This window comes from Lampetra fluviatilis, chromosome 74 (assembly GCF_964198595.1).
Source record: "Lampetra fluviatilis chromosome 74, kcLamFluv1.1, whole genome shotgun sequence".
NCBI classification, from domain to species: domain Eukaryota; kingdom Metazoa; phylum Chordata; class Hyperoartia; order Petromyzontiformes; family Petromyzontidae; genus Lampetra; species Lampetra fluviatilis.
The window spans coordinates 2,516,628-2,539,399 of record NC_136348.1 but is presented as its reverse complement, the minus strand read 5'-3'; the positions used below and the strand labels follow the sequence as shown (position 1 = coordinate 2,539,399).

The following is a 22,772-nucleotide window of genomic DNA, read 5'->3' as shown; positions in this document are numbered from 1 at the left end:
GGGGAGTTATAAGGCGGCTCAGAAGCAGAGCTCAATGCCATTTCGAGAGGGAACTTGATGAGGTTGGACGCTCGACTCGTCGCTCTGCTGATCGCCCTTCAACCGCGAGACAACGCAGCCTGGCGAGCACAATTGCTGTGTCGACAGTTAGGCGACTTTGCGTCGGGAGAGTTCGTGGCGATATCTTCGGACGGGTTCCAGACATCGATATACCGTGAATCTACAAGTAAGTGTCTATTTTCGCGGATAAACTCTGTTCGTCGTCAAATTAGCGGATTTTTTTGCGTCTCGGTTAGACGCGAGTGTCGTTCTTGTTTCAGCAGTTAACGAAATTTAAAACTCAACGCTAAACATCCTTGCGGCCGATAGCATACTTTTGACTCGATAACACCGCTGCTATTACTACGCTTACATGGAGCAGAGACGCACACCACAGCCCCACGCACACGGAGGCAAGAAGCCATTCAATTGCTCTGTGTGTGGGAAGTCCTTTTCATGGCCATCACATCTTCAGAGACACCAGAGAAAACACACGGGCGAGAAGCCGTTCATGTGCTCTGTGTGTGGGAAGACACTTGCACGGTCATCAACTCTTCAAGATCATAAGAAAACGCACACGGGCGAGAAGCCATTCCTGTGCCCTGTGTGTGGGAAGACATTTGCACAATCGTCAACTCTTCAAGACCATCAGAAAACACACACGGGCGTGAAGCCATTCCTGTGCTCTGTGTGTGGGAAGGCATTTGCACACTCATCAACCATGAACAGGCATCAGAAGATCCACAATGATAGGACACTGAAATCAAAAGCTGAAATTCAAGGTGCTGCAATGAGTCCTGAAGAAGTTTCCACCTTCGATCCCATGCAGTTGGATCCCGAGAGATGGCTGGATGTAATGGAGTGGCTCGAGGGTCAAACAGAGAGCTCGGGGTGACTGAAAAAATATTACATCATGTGGTTACACATTTTAAGCCGTATCGAGTACTTTTGTGTGTAATTTTAATCATTTTAGTTTAACAGTTTTTGTGAAAGTTTAATGATACTTTAATGCTTTGGTATTCCTGGAACGGAAATGGTTTGCATGGTACTGGAAATGTGTGAACATAGGACATGATTGCAGATGAATAAAAACGTATTTTTTACAAATGTTTGTCCGGTCTTTATTTTATAATGTTCCTAACAAAAACATGTTAAGAGAATTTCAGGTGGAGGATCTCCGTCACACAAGTGTGCAGCATCTTGGCTGTCTACCCGATTAACACGTGTTCCTTGAGGGGAAAGGTCCCCGTTGTTAATCGTTCATCAACGTACCAGTCCCTAATCCCGAAGTATGTCGGGGATAAACTGTACTTTATAACATGTAAACTGTAATACTATTGTAATAAAAGACTTGACCACGATATCTGGCTCAGTGTCCTTTATTCGGTCCGTACTGCGTCCCCACACGGCTGTCTCTCTTATTCTCTCTGTGCTGGTTCCGATGTCACTCCAGTCCACATCAGCAGCCCCGCTGCTGTTCTTGTCGCTCTCGCAGCCCCACAGCAGCTCCGCTGCTGTACTCTCACACAGCTCCCTTGGCTGTTCCTGCTGCAGCTCTCACGGCCTCGTGCTGTCTCGCCTTCTCGTCGCTCCTGCGACTCCTGGCAGCCACTCCGCTGCTCCTCACACACAACCTTACTACCTATCTCTATCTGCAGCTTTACACCTCCCAGTAGCTCCCTACTGTTCCCAGGGTTGGCTCCCGCTTCTGACGGTGCCCCCTCGGCTCGTACGCCCGCGTGGCCCCACACCTTTCCATTCACACCCCGACTGCCTTCTCCTTCCGGTTTACCCGCTTAAGGACCCCCTACCTTTCACCCACGTCACCTGGCTCCGCCTCCTCGTGACGTCACATCCGGAAGGTCGCTTTCGCCCGCATTACACCACCCTCCCCCATAGAAAAAACCCAGCCGACCTCGGCTGAACAACACCAAAGCGTAATGCGGTGAACCGACCTTCCCCCTTAAAGGACACTAAGCATGCAATATAACAACAAGAACAACACACAAGTAACATCGACGAACGTACGAAAGCATGCGATAAATACGACGGCAAGAACAAGAACAATAACAACATACAATCAACGAAACGTAAGCGATTTGGAACGAGTGCGGGTCGCCGGCCCGTCCCGGACGGTCGGCGGCCCACTTGTAGAACGGGGACGCGATGGAACACGAGAAATGACAGGGGGTAATTCCCCTGCTGCGATTGGAAGTCCACCGACATCTCGTGTCCCTGACGAATCAGTCTTGGTCATATTCGGCGAATGCGCCTGCAGCGGGGTCGGAAGGGTCGCCGGGCTTGAAGGTCCCGCAGCCTTGGCAGGCGCCCTCCGAGCAGGCCCACTCCTCCCCCGCGGTGTCACGGTCGGCCTGTCTGGAACAGGTACGACAGGCGCTCTAGCAAGATCAATGGACGCAGGCGGGGAAGAGTCAGAGGCAGCAGCAACAGACCCCGGCAAGGCAACATTGGGAGATGACGCATCACGTAGGGGAGCAACATATGGTTTCAACCGCGACGTATGAACAAACCAACGGCGAGAACCAAACTGAACACGCGCCGACTGTGGATTGGGAACCTCAATGAGGCGCACAGGACCATGCCAAGGTTTGTGCAATTTAGGAGAGGTCCCCGGCCGCACCTGCGGGCAATGGAGCCAGGCCAGGTCTCCCACCTTCCAGGGGCACTCCCCCTCAGACCGCCGAGCATACCGCTCGTTCCGGGCCTGGGCTTTGGCCGTAGCCACGCGGGCGTTTTCCCGCGCCTCCGTAACCCGGCGAACCGTGTCCTGAATGTATTCAGGGAGTGGTTTACGAGGTCCCTTCACCCCAGTACCCAATTGCACATCCACCGGAGGCACGTTTTCCCGACCATACATAAGGTAAAACGGCGAATACCCTGTAGCCGCATGGGGCGTCATCCTGTACGCCGAAAGCACTCCGGGGATGTGCAGATCCCAATCCGATTGCTGCTCACTCACAGTATGGCAAAGCATGGCAGACAATGTCCTGTTCAGCCGCTCAACCATACCATCCGTCTGCGGATGGTATGGAGATGTCCGTATCTTCTTAGTCCCAAGGCCTGCGCACACTTCAGCCAACAATTTAGAAGAGAAATTTCGGCCCTGGTCCGTGAGGAGTCTCTCCGGCGCCCCCTTGTCCATAATGTACCCAAACAAAAAGGCGTCGGTGATGGCCGCGGCCGACTGATCGGGCAACGGCCAGGCCATCGGCCAACGGGAGAGATACTCGACCCCTACCAGCAAATATTTATTTCCCCTCGCCGATGGTGGGAAGGGTCCCAATATGTCCAGTGCCACCAATTCATTGACTCGAGACACCTGAATCGACTGGAGAGGCGGCACGTAAGGATGTTTAGGCGGCTTACGCCGGGCGCATTCAGGGCACGCGCGCACGTGCCCTACGACATCTGTCGCCATGCCGTGCCAAAAATAATGACGTTGTAACGTCAACAAGGTCTTCTGCACCCCTAAATGCAATAGTGTGTCACAATGGAGAGTTCTAATCAACTCAAATCGCAAGGACGTTGGTACCACCACACGCCAGCTTTCCTGGAACCTTTCTTGCCACATAAGCAGACCATCTCGGAGAGCGGTTCGCGGCCCCACAGCCGAACTCGGACTCCCCTTGTCCCTCATAGACCGCTTCCGCATGGACAACAACGACTCGTCCATCATCTGTTCCCGAATCCAGACAGACCGCGGCAGATTCAAAACCCCATCAGTCGGTCCCGGTTCCATCGGAGTATCCGACTTCCCGACGGCCAACGTGAGCGGCTGAGAGGGGTTGAGAATCGGCGAACACCTATGCGTCCCCGACGCACATTTACAAGGGGCGCGCCCTGGTAATCTGGAAAGTGCGTCAGCGTTCGCATGGCGCACTCCCTTCCGATGTTGAATTTGGAAGGAAAACTCCTGCAGCGTGTCCAACCAACGTGCCCACTGTCCCGATGGCTGGTCCATTTTAAGTGCATATTGCAAGGCCGCATGATCCGTACGCACAATAAAAGAACGACCGTAAAGGTACGGTCGAAATTGCCGTAGGAAAAAAACAACCGCCAAAAGTTCTCTACGAGTGACACAGTAGCGTGTTTCCGCAGGCGACAAGACTCGGCTACCATACGCCACGACGCGCTCTACGCCCCCTTTAGACTGTGATAATACCGCCTCAATACCTGTGTCACTCGCGTCCGTATCTAGAATGAAAGGGCGATCAAAATCGGGATAATCCAATGTCGGGCCCGTAGCCAATAGATCGCGCAGACTCCGAAAGGCCGCCTCTTCCGGCTCTCCCCAAACAAATTTCCGTCCTTTACCCGTAAGGAGATGCAAGGGCCTCGCAATCGTCGCAAACCCCGGCACAAATCTTCGGTAATACGAGGCAAATCCCAAAAACCGTCGAACATCCCCCACAGAGGCCGGAGTCGGCCAATCCCGGACACACGCCGTCTTTTCCGGATCCGTGGACACCCCCTCGGCACTCACAATGTGCCCCAAATAACGGACGGACCGTTGCAGTAGGTGGCATTTCTTTGGTTTGAATTTCAAATTGGCAGAGCGCATCCTCGTGAACACATTTTCCAGCCGCGTTAAATGTTCCTCAAATGTGCGGCTGAACACAATAATATCGTCCAAATATATAAGACACGTCTCCCACTGCAACCCCGTCAAAACGAGCTCCATCAATCTTTGAAACGTAGCAGGGGCCGCATTCAATCCCATCGGGAGGCAGTTGAATTGAAATAACCCCTGCGGCGTACGGAATGCGGTTTTCTCCCGTGAGGACTCGTCAAGGGGAAGCTGCCAAAATCCCGAAGAGAGGTCCAGTGTGGAAAAGAACTTAGCCCCCGACAATGCGTCAAGGGAGTCGTCCATACGCGGCAGGGGGTACGCATCTGCCACCGATATCTTATTCAATTTCCGGAAATCGACACAAAATCTCAAGTTGCCATCCTTTTTCTTAACCAAGACCACAGGAGCGCCCCATGGGCTGTTAGATGGCGATATAATGTCCGCAGCCAACATGTCTTCCACCGCCCCCCGAACGTGTTCTCGCTCCGCTGGACTCATCCGATGCGAATTTAACCGAATAGGGGCAGCGTCGCCCGTCTCAATGTGATGGGAAAGCAAGGATGTGCGTCCCAAATCCAAATCGTCGGAGCTGAATACATCCGAATACGTCAGCAACAATTTACGCAGCGCATCACATTGCCCCACGGACAGGGAAGAATTTTCGTCACATAAGGTAGCGATCCAACGATTGTCCGAACTCCTTGGCTCGGAAACACCAGCGACCACTCCTCGGCGATGCGGACAATCGTGCGTCGCAAACGTCGTAGTGGCATGTGCCACAACCGTACCGGCCGGAACACGGATGTATTCCACCCCCGCATTAAGCACCTGTAAAACCGGTAATTGATCCGGCCGGACGATGGTCTGTGCCCCAACTAACGCCAATCCCGTTGTTATCGTGGCGGATGGTGACAACAAGACCCCTAATGCTCCTTGCCGATCGGGCAGGGGCTTCCGATACCGCAAGGGTATAAGCATCTGTGAACCAGGTGGGATGTCCACAGATGCAACGGACAGCGCCTGCACCTGTACGGCCGAAGCAGGTCGCCCCCAGGGCGACGGCAGAAACGAGATTCGACGGCCCCCCGGCAATTCAATACAATTCTCATTGATTTTAATCAAAATGGGCATCTTAGCCAAAAAATCCGTGCCTAGTAAGCAAGGAACCGCCAAAGATCTCGATATTAACACAACGCCCGAAGCCGACACATCTCCTATAGATATCTTAGCATCCACCTGGCCCACAATCCCCATACTACCCCCGTTTGCAGCGACGCAAGACCCATAAACCGGACGCACAGCCCCCGGCGGAATGCCCAACAGATGGAAAATGACATCCGATATAATAGTCGCAGACGCTCCCGAGTCGACCAAAATGCGCACGTCCACACCTTGTATGGACCCCGGTACAGTGGACGAACCCGTAGCGGCCGCGACAACTCTCCGTGCCAATTTGCGCCACTGCGTAACTGAATGACAAGGCCCCGTCGATGGCCTTTCTTTAACAACAACAATAGGATCGCGCAACACAGGTGGTGGGTGAGGTGTAAAGCCTTGCCGAGTGTCTGGTGCGTGCCGACATGCCTGTTTCGGAGGTTCCTTGGTCGGCTTGTCCGGTGTTGTGGGCTCCTGCTGCGGCGGACCCGGGAAGCGGGCCCAGCAATCTCTGGCGTAATGGCCCCTACGGCCGCAGCGGAAGCAATCGGCCTCGTTGCGCCGAAGCGCAGGTCCTGCGTCCCGGCGGCCCCGTCCCGATGGCGTAGCGCGCGGCCCCGGCCTTCCGCGTCCCGCCATGGAGAGGAGGCAGCCGTCAGCTCCTGTGGACCCCGCTCATCCGGCACATAGATCGCCTTTGTGGGGTCCCACCCCATCGCGCCTCCTTCCTTGACGGGCCCACCCGTCCATGCCGCCACTTGCTTCCAGCGACGGAGATTAAACTGCGCGTCCAGACACTTTGCTGCCGCCCGGGACGTGAGCTTCTCATGCCCACACACAGGCATGGGGATCCCCAGATCCCGAGACAGCTCCAGCATTTTTCCCAATATGAGGGGCTCGAGCAGATCCTGTGGCGTGTCAGGATATGCCGCCATGGCCAGCTCCAACACCGCACCCCTGAACGCCACGGGCGATTCTTCGGGTGCTCGTTGTCGTTGAGCGAATCGCCGATGCGCGTCGTCAGGTGGCTCATAGGCGTCGGCCATTTCCTCAAAAACTCCACATAACGTCTTCTTCTTATCGGCCGTTATGGAACGGAAAAATCGAACAGATTCGTCGTCCAGTAGAGTCGGCAACACTTCCAAGGCCTCCGCATCGGTCCATCTTGCTGAACGAACCGCCGCCAAAAATCGGCAGGCGAAAGCGCTCCAATCGCCCCCGATAGAGAATTCCTTAACCGTCGTAAGGTGGCGACTCCGACTCCTCTTCACGCCGTCTTCCAATGATGGTTGTTGTGGAGGTAAATTCAAAATGGCGTCGGCCCGCGGCGTGGCCAAGATGGCGGTTTGGCGCCGCGGAGCGCGCAAGATGGCGTCTTCTTGCCGCGTGGCCAATGGCGGCGGCAGGGCAGGCAACGTGGCGGCCCGTGGAGCACCTTCTCGTTCCGTCGTCGTCCTTGGCGTAACGAGATGACACAGATGCGCCAGGACGTCCTTGAGTGTCTCCAGTTGTTCTGCCACCTGTTGCCATCTTTGCTCAGCGTCCGATGTTGTTGACGGACCCGCCATCGCGCCGACATCTTCCACGCCCGTCCCCGTGCTCGCCTCAGCAGGGCTCTCCTCCACCACCCCAGCAAAATCCGTGGTCGGAGGGAATTCGTCGTCGTCGGACGAAGAAGCCGATGCTGGCGCCGGGGGAATTTTCTTCCTTACTTGCTTAGACATGCCGTTTCACTTCTGACCCCAGTGTAATAAAAGACTTGACCACGATATCTGGCTCAGTGTCCTTTATTCGGTCCGTACTGCGTCCCCACACGGCTGTCTCTCTTATTCTCTCTGTGCTGGTTCCGATGTCACTCCAGTCCACATCAGCAGCCCCGCTGCTGTTCTTGTCGCTCTCGCAGCCCCACAGCAGCTCCGCTGCTGTACTCTCACACAGCTCCCTTGGCTGTTCCTGCTGCAGCTCTCACGGCCTCGTGCTGTCTCGCCTTCTCGTCGCTCCTGCGACTCCTGGCAGCCACTCCGCTGCTCCTCACACACAACCTTACTACCTATCTCTATCTGCAGCTTTACACCTCCCAGTAGCTCCCTACTGTTCCCAGGGTTGGCTCCCGCTTCTGACGGTGCCCCCTCGGCTCGTACGCCCGCGTGGCCCCACACCTTTCCATTCACACCCCGACTGCCTTCTCCTTCCGGTTTACCCGCTTAAGGACCCCCTACCTTTCACCCACGTCACCTGGCTCCGCCTCCTCGTGACGTCACATCCGGAAGGTCGCTTTCGCCCGCATTACACTATTAACGATAACACTAAACATTAAACGATTATAAACTAGTGTTTTAATTTATAACCATATAAACGGAGGTAAGGTATTATAATATCATTAGAAGCATTAGAATCACAGCGTGGTCGTATAAGAATCGCTAATATGTTTGTATAGTGTACGTGCAATGATCGGATAAAAATTATTACAATTACAACATGGTCGCATTACAATCACGATTTTCACTGCTAGATGTCATCGAATAACAAAAGACGGAATATATTGATATAAATACACGCACAAACTCATTATAAACTCATCAGATTATGAATGGTGACAATTATTAAAACAATCACAAATTGTGACAAAGAAATTCCCACATGCAAAACACCACGCTCACGTGACGAATTCTTAAACAAACTGCACCACTCAAGTGACAAAATTCAACAAAAAAGGCCGCAATAAAAAGAAAAACATCAATGGACAAATCCAAAAAACAGTCAATACATACACGTTAGTAGCTGTTAGAAGAAGACAACACCTAGCACCTTCAACGATACACATTATACAGCGAACTCGTAAATGGGGCGGTATATGACAGCCTTCGCTGCTGTCGATGGGGACAAGCAGCGAGTGTTTAACTCCATTGTTTTAGAATCCGTGTCATCACCCGGCCACAGCGCCTTAGCCAAACTACATCTCCCGAACAAGGCAGCCTTCCCTATGCTGTGTATTTTAGCAGTTTATTTACGGACGCACTTGAAGATAACAATTTGTCTAGGAAAGGCAGGCGACTTGTTCTACCAACACGATTTCAAATTTCTACCGAAAGAAGCACGAGTTCATTCATGAGTAGTATTTAATAAGCCCCGATGGCACTAACCTACACACAGTTATGATTAAGCAAAGTAAACATTAGTCGCTCATCCCAGCTCAGACATGATCATAGCAAATATTTCCAAATCCGTGTCGGGTCCCACGAGAACAGGGCACGTCCACAAACTTTTAAATTGTAAACTCACGTTGTATACTCTAACATTATAAACTCGAACAATATATCATTTAAACTATGAGCTATACATTGTAACGTTCTAAAATAACACTACAAACTAGTGTTATAGTAAACTATGATCTTGTGAACTACGTGTCGGATACGGGTGCGCATAGGTCACGTGGTTATTCGACGTAGAGGCGAGTGCCGCACCGGGCTGTAGACGGGCACACGCTCGCAGCGTGCGAGAGCTGTACGTAGCGGTGTAAAGAGGGGGAGTATGGCGTTTGATTGATGATGCTGTGCGCACGTATGCTCGCAGCGTGGGAGCGCGGCGCGAGGCTGTAACAGTAGGTGCGTCGCCTTCGAATGCCGGCGAAACCTTAGCGGGTAATAGGGAGGTGGGTTAACGTAAACGGAATTGGGGATTCTAGATTTGAAGCTTTCGTGACTGCAATGATTCATATTCTCAGGTTTTTCGGTAAAGTCACATAGGTAATAGGTTACCTACGTGACTTTACCGAAAAACCTGAGAATAGGAATAGGGGATGATGGCGGGGGGGAACCCGGGGTTCCGTCATGGGATGACGCCTTTGATTAAAGCCTCTGATCAAACTCACCCGATTGACGCCCTTGATTGTCGCATTTGATCAACTCTGATATTGTATACTCTCACATGTTAAGCTCTATCATAGTGAAATATAATATTATAACCTATGAACTACAACCTATCCATTGTAACGCTGTAAAATAATATTACCTATTGGGTTTCACTCCCTCGTCGAGAAGGCCACTCTCTTCCTTTTCTAAAGTTACATGCTAATTTCTCTGCATTCACTTTAAATCGAGGACAAAGTTTTTCCATTTATTCAAAATAAGCGCACAATTACACACTGAAATGCACTTACATATTCATGGGCACATTACTCTTCGGTATGTTAAAAGACATGCGGATTGTGTTTCCCAAAATTAACTTTCCAATGCAAATATCCTGAAACACAAAGGATTGGATCCTAGTGGGGGAGTTATAAGGCGGCTCAGAAGCAGAGCTCAATGCCATTTCGAGAGGGAACTTGATGAGGTTGGACGCTCGACTCGTCGCTCTGCTGATCGCCCTTCTACCGCGAGACAACGCAGCCTGGCGAGCACAATTGCTGTGTCGACAGTGAGGCGACTTTGCGTCGGGAGAGTTCGTGGCGATATCTTCGGACGGGTTCCAGACATCGATATACCGTGAATCTACAAGTAAGTGTCTATTTTCGCGGATAAATTCTTAAACGTTTTCGTCGTTGAATTAGCGGGATTTTTTTGCATCTCGGTTAGACGCGAGTGTCGTTCTTGTTTTATCAGTTAACAAAATCCAAAACTCAACGCTAAACATCATTGCGGCCGATAGCGTACTTTTGACTCGATAACACCGCTGCTGTTACTACGCTCACATGGAGCAGAGACGCTCTCCACAGCCCCACGCACACGGAGGCAAGAAGCCATTCAATTGCTCTGTGTGTGGGAAGACATTTTCAGGGCCATCACATCTTCAGAGACACCAGAGAACACACACAGGCGAGAAGCCATTCCTGTGCCCTGTGTGTGGGAAGAAATTTGCACGGTCATCAACTCTTCAAGATCATAAGAAAACACACACGGGCGAGAAACCATTCCTGTGTGTGGGAAGGCATTTGCACACTCATCAACTCTTCAAGATCATAAGAGAACACACACGGGCGAGAAGCCATTCCTGTGCTCTGTGTGTGGGAAGAAATTTGGCACACGCATCAAACATGACCAGGCATCAGAAGGTCCACAATGATAGGAAACTGAAATCAAAAGCTGAAATTCAAGGTGCTGTAATGATTCCTAAAGAAGTTTCCACCTTCGATCCCATGCAATTGGATCCTAAGAGATGGCTGGATGTAATGGAGTGGCTCGAGGATCAACCAGAGAGCTCGGGTTGACTGAAAAAATATTATGTCATGTGGTTATACCTATTAATCCGTATCGAGTACTTTTGTGTGTAATTTTAGTTTCACCGTTTTTGTGAGAGTTTAATGACGTGCACAGTGGTGGTTTGTAATGTTATGGGATTACTTGCCGAAGTGGTGTGATGAGCACTGGTTGTGAGACTGTTCAATTGTAGTCGCTAAGTGTTCCTGTTGAGCTAAAGTTGGAATGCGTCTGTAGGTACATCTTTACTCAACATTTTAAACGATTTTTTTAAGTATATAGCTTTTTTTGATTGGTATTAATCGACTTTAGATAGCTGATTTCAGGATGTACATTGATGACGCGTTCGTTGGATATATGGCATTGACTTCAACAAACGCGATGAACTAATAAGAAACTATTGGAGAATGATACTTTAACGCTTTGGTATTCCTGGAACGGATATGGTTTGCATTGTACTGTAACTGTTTGAACAGCTAATATATATGCTCAAAGCACGTGTGCTGTTTCATTCAGACGGTGTCGCCTCGACAGACCTGGTTTTCACCTGAGGACGGCTGCTTGCGTTGTGGCCAAAACGTCGTGAGAATTATGTTAATATGTTTTATTTTTATTATTTTATTACTTCCCTTCTACGTGACTTTACCGAAAGAACCAGGAAGATTTACCATTTCTTCTTTGTTGGTCAGCTGGCGGTACTGGTACTCATAATCGCGAGCCAGTTCGTCGTAGAATTTATCCCAGAGAGCCTTCGTATCTGCTGGTATGGAATACAGCAGAATCGTAGCGAAGAGTTGACAAAGCTGGTACGGCATCTGAAAGAGCGAGGCTTCTTCCAGACACGCAACCCATTCGCGATCGCTCTCAAGGTAGCCTGCTTGCATGGCTGCTTCCAGCGGTTTGTTGTGTTTTCTTTTATTCGTAACGCACCATCCATATGCGCTCCACCATCCACCATGCCCTTGCATCGCAAAAACACAGCTCCGGTGTGCGTCAGCGTGTGCGCCATCCACAGTGACATTGGTCAGCAATTGCACCGTTCCGATCGCACACAGGTTGGCCCCTGCATCCTCCGTCTGTATGTACACACACAGACAGATCCGTTATGGGGCCACCTATTTTTTTCTTATATTAAAATGTATTTTGTTGGTGTTTTCACGTTTACGTATTCCCATTGTGGGTGTTTTACGCATGCATCTGATTTTTGGGTTCCTCACATATGGTATCAGAGGTGTGGGTCACTCCATTTCTCAATCGAACAATAACGGGGATCGTTTCAGTTATGACAGCTTGCAGATAGAAACATTGCACGATCCAATACTATAATGACAGAATTTGTTCCCCAGTGGAGGGCATCCCCCACCCGGCGCTTCTTACCGGTACTGTGAGACTTACAAATACAGACCTCTCCTCCTCCTGAACCGTTCACAATACCCTGTGGTAGTACCATAATCATCTCAATAAAGCGATCACTTTCCAATGCCCATTTTGATCCCGGGAGTTACCCGGGCGGTGTCACACTGTACTCATTGTTTTAGCATGTCGCAAATTCCGATATGGCTTGTGCAACGGCCAGAGAGTGACAGCGGCGGGGGCATGGCTGCAACCTTTTTAGACAGTTTATTACACTCCAAAACATCATAAATGTACAGTAACGCCAACTGCATCCGTGCCAAGCATGATAGGCGGACACATGCTGCATATTATGCAACACATGCCCTTACCAGCAGCAGCATGCACAACATCTGAATTACACAACCGAAGTAGACAGCAAGTCGTCCATGGAGACGTGATCAACGTCAATACATCTAAATGGTAATAAGCCGGATAAACCAAAAAGTACCCATTGTACCCATCAAACAGTGAGCTCGGTTGCCCCATGGGGGTATTGAGCCATGGGCGAAAGTCCCGAAACTGTAGGGGGCACTACGCAACTGGCCGTGGTCCAGGCAGGTGAAGCTGCCAGCTCAGTCCGCTAAGACTCACTGTATAGCGACCCCTGCCTACTCGTAAGGTAAAGTTGTTTGGGGACTCCACTAATCGCAGCACGCAGCACCCATTTTTACAGAAAAATACGTATATACATAAATATACGTATATAACCGTAACTACCATTCGCACACTTGCATACACACCACACTCACGCCCACAGTGCACTGCACCACTGCGGCGCAGACCTTGGCAGACCTATGCTATCACACAGCGCTTACCTTCTGTGTGCTTCTGCTTGTTTGGAAATGGACGACTGACTGACCGACGCGTGCTGCCGCCACAAAGCACGCAGGCCACTTTGAGGCAATTAAATGTAAGGGATAATTAATTAGTCCAATGAGATTGAAGGCGACACCGACAGAATTTCTCGAGCGCTGGTTTGATATGTAGGGCGGGGAACTGTGCAGGGCCACTTTGCACACACTTGTTTCGGCCCAATTAAAGATTAAGCACAGTGGTTTCAAGGGAATGGGCGCAATATTGATGGAGCTGCGTACGAAAGAGTGGTCAGTTTTGTCCACTGGGCCGTCGAACCGAACCCCACCAATAATGAACAGATTTTATTGAAAGTTCTGGAATTGAAAATGTATGTGGCTATCTGATTAGTGGAGGGTTCTTGGTTGCAGCCGCGGACGTTCTTCGTTGGGGAGATATCGCCACCAGAACGCAGTGTTCGGCGGGTGCAACAGCAACACTGTACCTACAGTAGATTTTGCGTTGCGACCATCACTGTGAATATGGTGTTGTGTGAAAGTAGGTGCAATTGTTGACCGAAGAGACGCTGTTGTGCGGCAGGTTTATTTATTTATATTTGTCGAATGAAAGTGAGCTGTGGCTTTTTGCCGGCTGTTTTATTAATTTTTATCGACGAACCAGAGCTAGCTGTTTGGGCGGGTCCGTAAATAAATTAACGTCCAGATACGCACGCAGACGACCAAACCAGCGTAGTTGTTTAAGATAAGATCCAAGTCCAATTCAGTACAGTACATAAAATCCGGGATCTGATCCCATCCGTAAAGGATGTCATTCCGGACTAACAGTACCCCGGTGTTTACAAATTGAGTTGTACCTGCGGGGACTTGTATATCGGGGAGACGAAACGACATATTTCGGACCGAATTCGCGAACACAAATCAGATTTGAAACATGGCAGAACAAATTCTTCAGCCATTGCCAATCATTGTTACAATGCTGTGGGTGATCATGATATCGTTTTCTCCGATACGAAGGTACTCTGCAAGCCGGCTGGATACCACCAAAGATTTGTCCATGAAGCCATACAGATATACAAACACAGACATAACTTCACCCGAGAAGATGGATTCAAATTGAGCAATCATTGGAAAGATGTGATTAACCATGTTAAACTTAAATCGCCACTCCCCCCTGCTCTGTGTCCCTCCTCCACCATCCGTGACGCCGTCTTTTAGTTCCACCTTCACCTTCCTGGCTCCACCTACATCCTAACCCCCCCTCCCCCATCCTACACTTCGTCCTCCCTCCAATGACTATTTAGACGCCGTTTTACTATTTTCACCTTCCTACAACGTTTTACTATTTTCACATTCCTGGCTCCACCCACACTGCAACCCCCCCCCATCCTGCACCCGTCCCCCTTGGCTCCTCCCCCCTCCTCTTACCCTATATATTAAATGCCCCATTACAAATAACTCCCACTACAGTTATTTTGCTGTGCCTTTTGACACCTGATGAAGGAGGCTTGTGTTGCCTCCGAAGCATCGTGTTTTTAATTGATTTATTTTCATTTATTATTATTTTACTTAATCTTTTACCTACGTGACTTTACTGAAAAAACCTAAGAGTATGAATCCTTGCAGTCACGAAAGCTTCAAATCTAGAAATACAGTGATACCTCGGTTCACGAACGCTTCGGTTCACGAACAACTCGGTTCACGAACAGAAAATTTCATAAAAATATGCTCCGGTTAACGAACTCCGCTTCGGTTCACGAACAGGAGCCGCGGCCATTTTTATGCTAATTCCAGGCTGTCACATGGTCGTGACTTCCTGTAGGAAGATCGTGGAGAGAAGCAGAGACACAGAAAGAAGTACTGTGAGTACTCTGAAGACACTTTCAGTGACTTTTTGATTGTTGGTGTGCTTTTTAGCACATACAGTACTGTACTGTACTACTGTACTGTACAATACTGTACTTACTGTATTGTACAGTTCACCCATTTGAGTGCTTACTGTCTCCCACCCGCCTCCCAACAGCCTTCCTCCATGCCAGAAGTCATCTCAAGCAAGGTTAGTGTTCTCTCTTTATACATTACTATACTGTACAGTACTACAGTAATGTGTATTGTCATTTGTTTCATATTTTTGTGCTTCAAAAACCAAAAAAAAAGGTCAGAACGAATTAACCGGATTCACATTGAACCCTATGGGAAAATGTGCCTCGGTTCACGACCAATTCGGTTCACGACCAGAGTCAGTTCACGAATTAAGTTCGTGAACCGAGGTATCACTGTAATGATAGTTGTTAGTAAGGCGTTGTTAGTAAAGAGTTATTAGTAAGGACTTGTCCCTTGCTTTTTATTCGACGCGTGTGATCGGCATCGCGCTCGCTGAAGGTGTTTGCCTTCAGGGAAGCCGTGTACTGTATACGCAACTGCGCACAATTCTGCGAGTCGCTTGTAACTGCTTTGTTGTTACTTATTGTAAATTATGGACTTGGACTGTTGTCCTCTCAAGAGTCCCTGGCACATAATAATATGCCACACGGTCGCGGTCGCAAAATGCTGATTTATCTATATATAAAAAAGGGAAGTTTGTGAATGTCTGTTCGAAATGTTTAGCATACTTCCCGACATGCAACAAACTTGAAATTTGGCGTGTGGTTAGCTTCCAGACTGTACACAATGCTAAAAGTATAAAAATAGACTTTTGTATTTTGGGGAGGGGGCGGGGGCGCAATACAGTAATCCCTTGCCACTTCACGGTTCAAGTTTCGCGGCCTCAGTGCATCGCGGATTTTTCAAAAATATTTATCGAAAAATTAAAATAAAAAAATACCGCCATATCGGCAGCCGTATTCCGGAAAGCAGCGTTGTTTCATCGTGATGCCCGAGAGAAACGGTTTCCCAGGATGCCAGACAAAGAGAGAAACTCTCTCAGAGGCTTTGTACATACCCACGGGCACTCAGACAAGGCACGTGATTGGTTCCCGGCGCGAGAGCGACGAATGAGAGCACGAGTGGATGACCAGTATCCCGTGAGCTGATTGGCTGCGCATCATCGCATCCTCTCCCAGCTTCTTCCCTTGTTGTATCTCGCCACTCTCGTTCACGCTGTCAACTGTGTCTCGCGTATCTTAGTGTTGTGTTCGAAATTAACTGGTGAGTGTAGAACACCATAATACGTATCGTATGAGAGAGAGAGTGAATGTATAATATTAAGGTTTCATAATTAAATAGATTTAAGTAAAATATATATATAAAGTATAAATATACATATTTTAAACATTCTGGTACCCACACACACATATACGGAAATTCCTAGGGGGGCCAATCCTACTTCGTGGATTTTCACCTATCACGAGGGGTTCCGGTCCCCATTAACCGCGATAAACGAGGGATCACTGTAATGCATTTATTTTGCACGCAAGTGAGCGGTGACATCACATCTGTCATCACATCTGTGATGTCACACCCGCATGCGGCAGCGTTACGCAGTGTGCTTGCTGACGTCACCCCCCCCCCCCCAAACACTCCACGTAGGCACTGTTTTAATCCAAGACAAGAATCCAAGTCACGGGCGAAGCCGGGTAGTAAAGCTAGTCTATATATAAAAGGGAAATGTGTGGATACGTGTGTCTGTTCGAAATGTTTAGCATACTTCCCAACATGCAACACACTTGAAATTTGGCATGTGGGTAGGTTCCATACTGTACACAATGTAAAAACTATAAAAAATAGACTTGTATTTTGGGAGGGGGGGGGGGAGAAATGACCATGGAGTGTGTGGCGTCAACCCGCAACACACCTGAGTTAAGCGCTCTGCAACGCTTACCTCTACCATATGGCTCTTCGTGCGCCGTACTTCTAGAGCTGTTAACAGCGTGCCGGGAGATTTTAGGTGGCGCTTCGCTCCTGGCCGATGAAGCCATTGGCTTCTCGGAGTTTCAATACATATCCGTGTGAAGAACAGGTACAACTGCTATCTTAAATATGAAGCAGAAATTACATCTGTTTGTTTGTGTGAAGCACCAAAAACTCTCCAACGCTGAGCTCTAGCATCATTAAATTTGCACAACTTATGCTGTCTGGAATGTCTAAGTGAACGTGACTATTTTCAGCTTGCCACGTCATTCCCTTCCCGAGTTGCCAAAATCGACCTTACGTCGAAGTGGGTTAAGGTTAAATTTCCTTCAGTGAAAAACATCCGATTTAGTTAAATTGATTTCTTTCAGCTTTTTTCTTTCTTACAAGAATCAAATTTTCAGGGTTTTTCAGTGACATGGTTCACAGGTGGTGGCGTGTCCAGACCCATGCCTGGGTACCTTCATCCGCTCAGTATGAATGCTTCCTCACTCCACCAAGTAATTCATTGAGGATCAACCAACACAGCCGAGGCTGCATGTCTCTCTCTCTGTGGTGAGATGTTAACTACCTGTCCTGGCATACAGGAAGTCGTGGGTTCGATCCCAACCCTGACGCCTGCTGTATATTTGGAGTTTACGTGTCTCTCTCTCCCCATGGTCACGTGGAATTATCTCCGGATATCCCGGTTGTCCTCACTCCACATGCAGAGAGTGAACACCGCCACGCGTCTAGAGTGAACACCACCACGCGTCTAGAGTGAACACCGCCACGCGTCCAGAGTGAACACCGCCACGCGTCCAGAGTGAACACCGCCACGTGTCTAGAATGAACACCGCCACGCATCTAAAGTGAACACCCCCACACGTCTAGAGTGAACACCACCACGCGTCTAGAGTGATCACCACCACGCGTCTATAGTGAACACCGCCACGCGTCTAACGTGAACACCGCCACGCGTCTAACGTGAACACCGCCACACGTCTAGAGTGAACACCACCACGCGTCTAGAGTGAACACCGCCACGCTGTTGACAAACCTCACCTTGTTGTGGGAAGGTCGCTTCTGAAAACAAGAGCGGTATAGCAGCTCAAGCAGGCTTCGCCTGGTAAAAAAGAAAAGAAAAACTGAGAATATATAAAGTAAAACAAAGTTACAAAGTTGCGAGCCAGGTGAAGAGAAATTAAACTTAAGCGAGAGATTTGAAGCAAACGCGATCAGGCGAGGGCAGGAGGCAAGGCCCCGCGTTGTAAAGTTTCAACCTGGACATCGCTTCCATGCTCGCTGCTACTCAATTGACATCCCTACGAGAGAGAGAGCGAGGCTCTACCTCGGTAAACAACAACAACAACCACAACCACCAAAACAACAACCACCACCACCACAACCACCACAACCACCACCGCGATGAGAATTTCTCACCTCGGATTTCAGTGCATGGGCGGAGCGGCAACTTCCTGGTCCCTCGCGACGTCACGCGGCAGCAGGCGACATGACGTCATTTGCTGGGGTACGATGACACTCCCCTCCCACAATGAGCGGCTCTCAACTCGCAAAGGCTTTCACGAATACATTATGTTAATGAGCCGCCTGGGCGTGGCTTTGCCCAAATAAGGATTGGCACTGGGACAGATATCGACAGCGGCCGAGCGGAGGTGACGTCACGCTCGAGCGCGCGGTGGTCGGGGGTGGGTGACATGACGTCACTAGCGAGGAACTCCTCCCCCTGGCGTTTGACGCCGATGAGGTCACGCTGCGCGGTGACGTCAGAGAGCGGGGTCAGAGTTCAAGTTTGTTGACATAAAGGGAGCGAGAGTTTCGACTCAGCCTCAAACGAGTACCCGGTACGGTGTGTCAACAAAGCCACTGGGGAGACAAAGGCGGCCGGGCGTGGTGCTGGCCACCCACCCCCTCGTGTGCCGTGACGACCTCCATCGGTGCTGCTCGCTGTGAGCAGCACTTTGTAGATGTTGTGGCTTGGCTCTCCAGAACACCGCTGGCGACATTTCACGATGACATTTTCACGTCCATAAAAATAAAATCGCCATACTAACCTAGGCCGTTTTTTGGAAAAATTTATCCAATTTTCCTAGCTTTATTTTTCAACGAAAAGTGCATTCCTTGGTTGTGTTTAGCCTGAGTATACTATATATTACGTTAAAAAGTGGGAAATTTCATGCATGAAATTTTCGAATATAAAAAAGTTAATCGGCATACTGTGCCGATTTTAGGCCAAATAAGCCCAACTTTCACATCTTTATTTTTGGACGAAAGTTAATTCCTCTATTGTATTTAGCCTTAGTATGCTATGTATTATATTAAAAGTGGAAAATTTCACGATGAAATTTGAAGTAAAAAGATCAAATCGGCATACTTTACCAATGCCGTTCTTGGCCAAAATTTGCTACATTTTCATAGCTAGATTTTTCAAGAAAAACTGAATTCCTCCATTTTGTTAAGCATTAGTATGCTCTAAATTACTTTAAAAGTGAGAAATTTCACGATTAAATTTTCATGTCCCAAAAGGAAAATTGGGTACTTATGCCAGTTTTATCCAAAATAAGCCAAATTTTCATAGCTTAATTTTTCAACAAAATGTTCATTCATCAATTGTATTTACCCTTAGTATGCTATGTGTTAGATTAAAAGTGGAACATTTTATGATGAAATGTTCACGTCCCAATATAGAAAATAGGCATGCTAACCTATGCCGTTTTTGGCCAATAATGGCCAAATTTTTACAGCTTCATTTTTCAACAAAAGTACAATCCTCGGGTGTGCTTAGCCTTAATATCCTATATATTACGTAAAAAAGTGGGAAATTTCACCATGAAATTTTTAAGTAAAAAGGCTCTGACATGGTTGTCTTTGCCTTACAAAACAGATGGGCAAAGTGTGCATGACCCAAAACTTTTTTTCCAAGCAATATACATGAGCAACAATGAGGCAATTTGCTGAATTCATGGCTTACCCATCCATGACCGTTCCCCCACAGTCATCCATTTGGCACTTCACCTCCAAAATGGTCAACGCATCTTGGTCACCAAAGGAAATGCCCAACAACAGGCCCTGGCTCCACAAGATACCACTCTGATGGCGTTCTTGGTTTTGTGTCCAAGTGACCCATTTGCTGCCAACCTGCTCTACCATTAAGTTCCCTCCTACTATACATGGACTGCTAAAAAAATGGAAGCGAAGTGCTGCTGACGGTGAATCAGATGCCTTCGGACGAGTCTACACAGTTCATCCCAACAATCAGCAGTGCAACTTTCTCCCAATGCTTTTCCATGTTGCCAAAGGGCACATATCTTTCCAAGACCTATAAAAAGTGGAACGAGTTGTCTGTCAAACCTACAGGGAAGCATGCAATCTTCGTGCAATTCTTGCACATGATCACCATATTCATAAAGCTATGACAGAAGCTTCTGTTGGTCAGTCTCCTTTCCAACTGACATTGCTCTTCTGCATGAATCTTCAAGTTTGCAGCCCATCTAACCCCATAGGACTCTGGCAAAAATACAAAGAGGGCATGAGTGAGGACATCCTCCACGGAACTCAATAACAAAATACAAACCTGGACGACAACTTTTCTGATGTTATCTTCAAACAGGCCCTCATCCTCCTTTACGACAAACTGCACTCCATTGCTGGAAAATACTTCACGTCTATGGGACTACCAACACCCTACAGGGACAACCTGCATGCCCTTGCTCAAGAGATCCTAGTGAAATATGCTATTATGCTTGACAGAATCTTACATTTCTTTGGGAAAATTAACCAAAGCTGATGGATGCACAAATAGAAGCCTACACGGAAATCTTGGAAGACATTGAGACTACAAATCGAGTCATTTTTATCCTTGATGCACCTGCCAGTACTGGGAAGACCTTTGTTTTGAAACTGCTCCTCGCTAAGGCTCGCCAGAGAGAGTTAATTGCTCTAGCTGTGGCATCATCGGGGATTGCTGTGTAAGTCGATGTGTGTGTGAGTCGATGTGTGTATTTGAGTCCATATGTGTGTGTGTTTAGGTCCATGTGTGTGTGTGTGTAAGTCGGAGTATCTGTGTCTTTTTTGCCCAGGCAATGCCAGATGTTTGTGTGTGTACGTCGATGTGTGTGTAAGTCCAAGTGTGCATATTAGTCCATGTGTGTGTGTTAGTCCATGTGTGTGCATGGCTTCATGTAAGTCACTGTGTGTGTGTCTATGTGTGTCAGTTGATGTATGTACGTCGATGTGTATGTGTGTTAGTCCCTGTGTTAGTTAGTCCATAGGTGCTCGCTAACAGCACTTGCCCCTACAGTCTGTTAAGGCTATATGGGGGGTCTTTGATCTTTGTTAGTTCATATTTGTGTAAGTTAATGTGTTTGTGAGTCGATATGTGTGTATAACACCATGTGTGTGTATCTAAAGTCCATGTCTGTGCGAGTCCGTATGTGTGGAGGCCAATGTGTGCGAGTCTCTGTGTGGAGGAGTAATATAGGGATGTGACCTCATGCTCGTTGTTCAGTGCGATGACGTCATGCACGCTGGGCGAGGTGATGACGCCACGTCTCCTCTCGGTACTTAAGGGGGACCACGTAACGAACGCGGGGTTACTGTAGGAGCCCGGGAAAGAGAGCGGTTGAAGAGCCAGCTAGGGGTAGAGCTCAGGGAGTCTGGAGACAAGCCGGCCGTAGTGATAGAAGGTGCTGCTCTTTCTCGGTCGGTCGGTGTTGGCTGAACCCCCGATCTGACTCGAGGGAGAGAGCCTTGGCGCTAGCCGAGCTAGGAACAGACAGAGTGAAGATTCGTGTGAAGAAACCTAGTGAAGGACACTTACCCCTGGGGAATTTATCCAAAAACCCTTAATAAATAACTGGCGCAAGCCCTTAACTGAAGACCTGCCTCCGTGTCGTCATTTGCACTTCAACATATGTGTAATGCGAGCATAAACGGGGTGGTTGCTGGCCTCCGCGCCAATCACACGGAGCGTGTGGGAGGAGCCACTGCTCACCTTGGCTCCAATGGGAGACGAGGTGAATGCGGGGCGGAGACGGGTGCATTACGGGAAGGAGGAGTCAGGGTCACGTGATGGGAAGGATATAGGGAGAGAGCCGGAAGAGATCGGGAAGTTGAAATGGAGCGAGAACAGGGGAAGCCACGCTGGGCAGTGCGAGAGATGGCGCCATCTGCCACGTGGTGGAGCAGCGCCATCTGCCACGTGGTCGAAGACCTACGCACACCGTCGGCCAGCGGTGTGCGTGGGGTAGACGGGGCTAGCAGAGTGTGAGGGGCTAGCAGAGTATGCGGGGCACACGTGGCTAGTGAGGGGCTAGCAGAGTGTGCGGGGCACACGTGGCTAGTGAGTGACTAGCAGAGTGTGCGGGGCACACGTGGCTAGTGAGTGACTAGCAGAGTGTGCGGGGCACACGTGGCTAGTGAGTGACTAGCGGAGTGTGCGGGGCACACGGAGCGAGCGGTGTGGCTGGCGGCGTTTGCGGGGCACACGGAGAGAGCGGAGCGGCCACCAGCGAGTGCGGGCCACACGGAGCGTCGCGGGGCACGCGGCGGAGGCGGCGCGGGTCCGGGCGAGGACCAGCGGGGTGCGATACGAAGAACCTAAATAAACGACAAACGAGACCAAGAAAGCCTGACAGAGTCGTTTATTACATATGTGAGTCCATGTGTGTGCGTGGGTCCATGTTGTGTGTAAGTCCATGTGTGTGTCTCTTAGTCGATGTGTGTAAATCTATGTGTGCT

General features: G+C 49.2%; 1 protein-coding gene across 1 annotated transcript in view; it reads right to left on the bottom strand.

Moving 5' to 3' along the window:
- Positions 1 to 18,487, bottom strand: part of LOC144953332 (uncharacterized) — a 446,639-nt gene extending 428,152 nt beyond the window's left edge. The window contains 2 exon segments of the mRNA XM_078883895.1: positions 18,078 to 18,138; positions 18,456 to 18,487. The gene's annotated coding sequence lies outside the window, so the exon portion shown is untranslated.
- Positions 18,488 to 22,772: the final 4,285 nt, after the last annotated feature.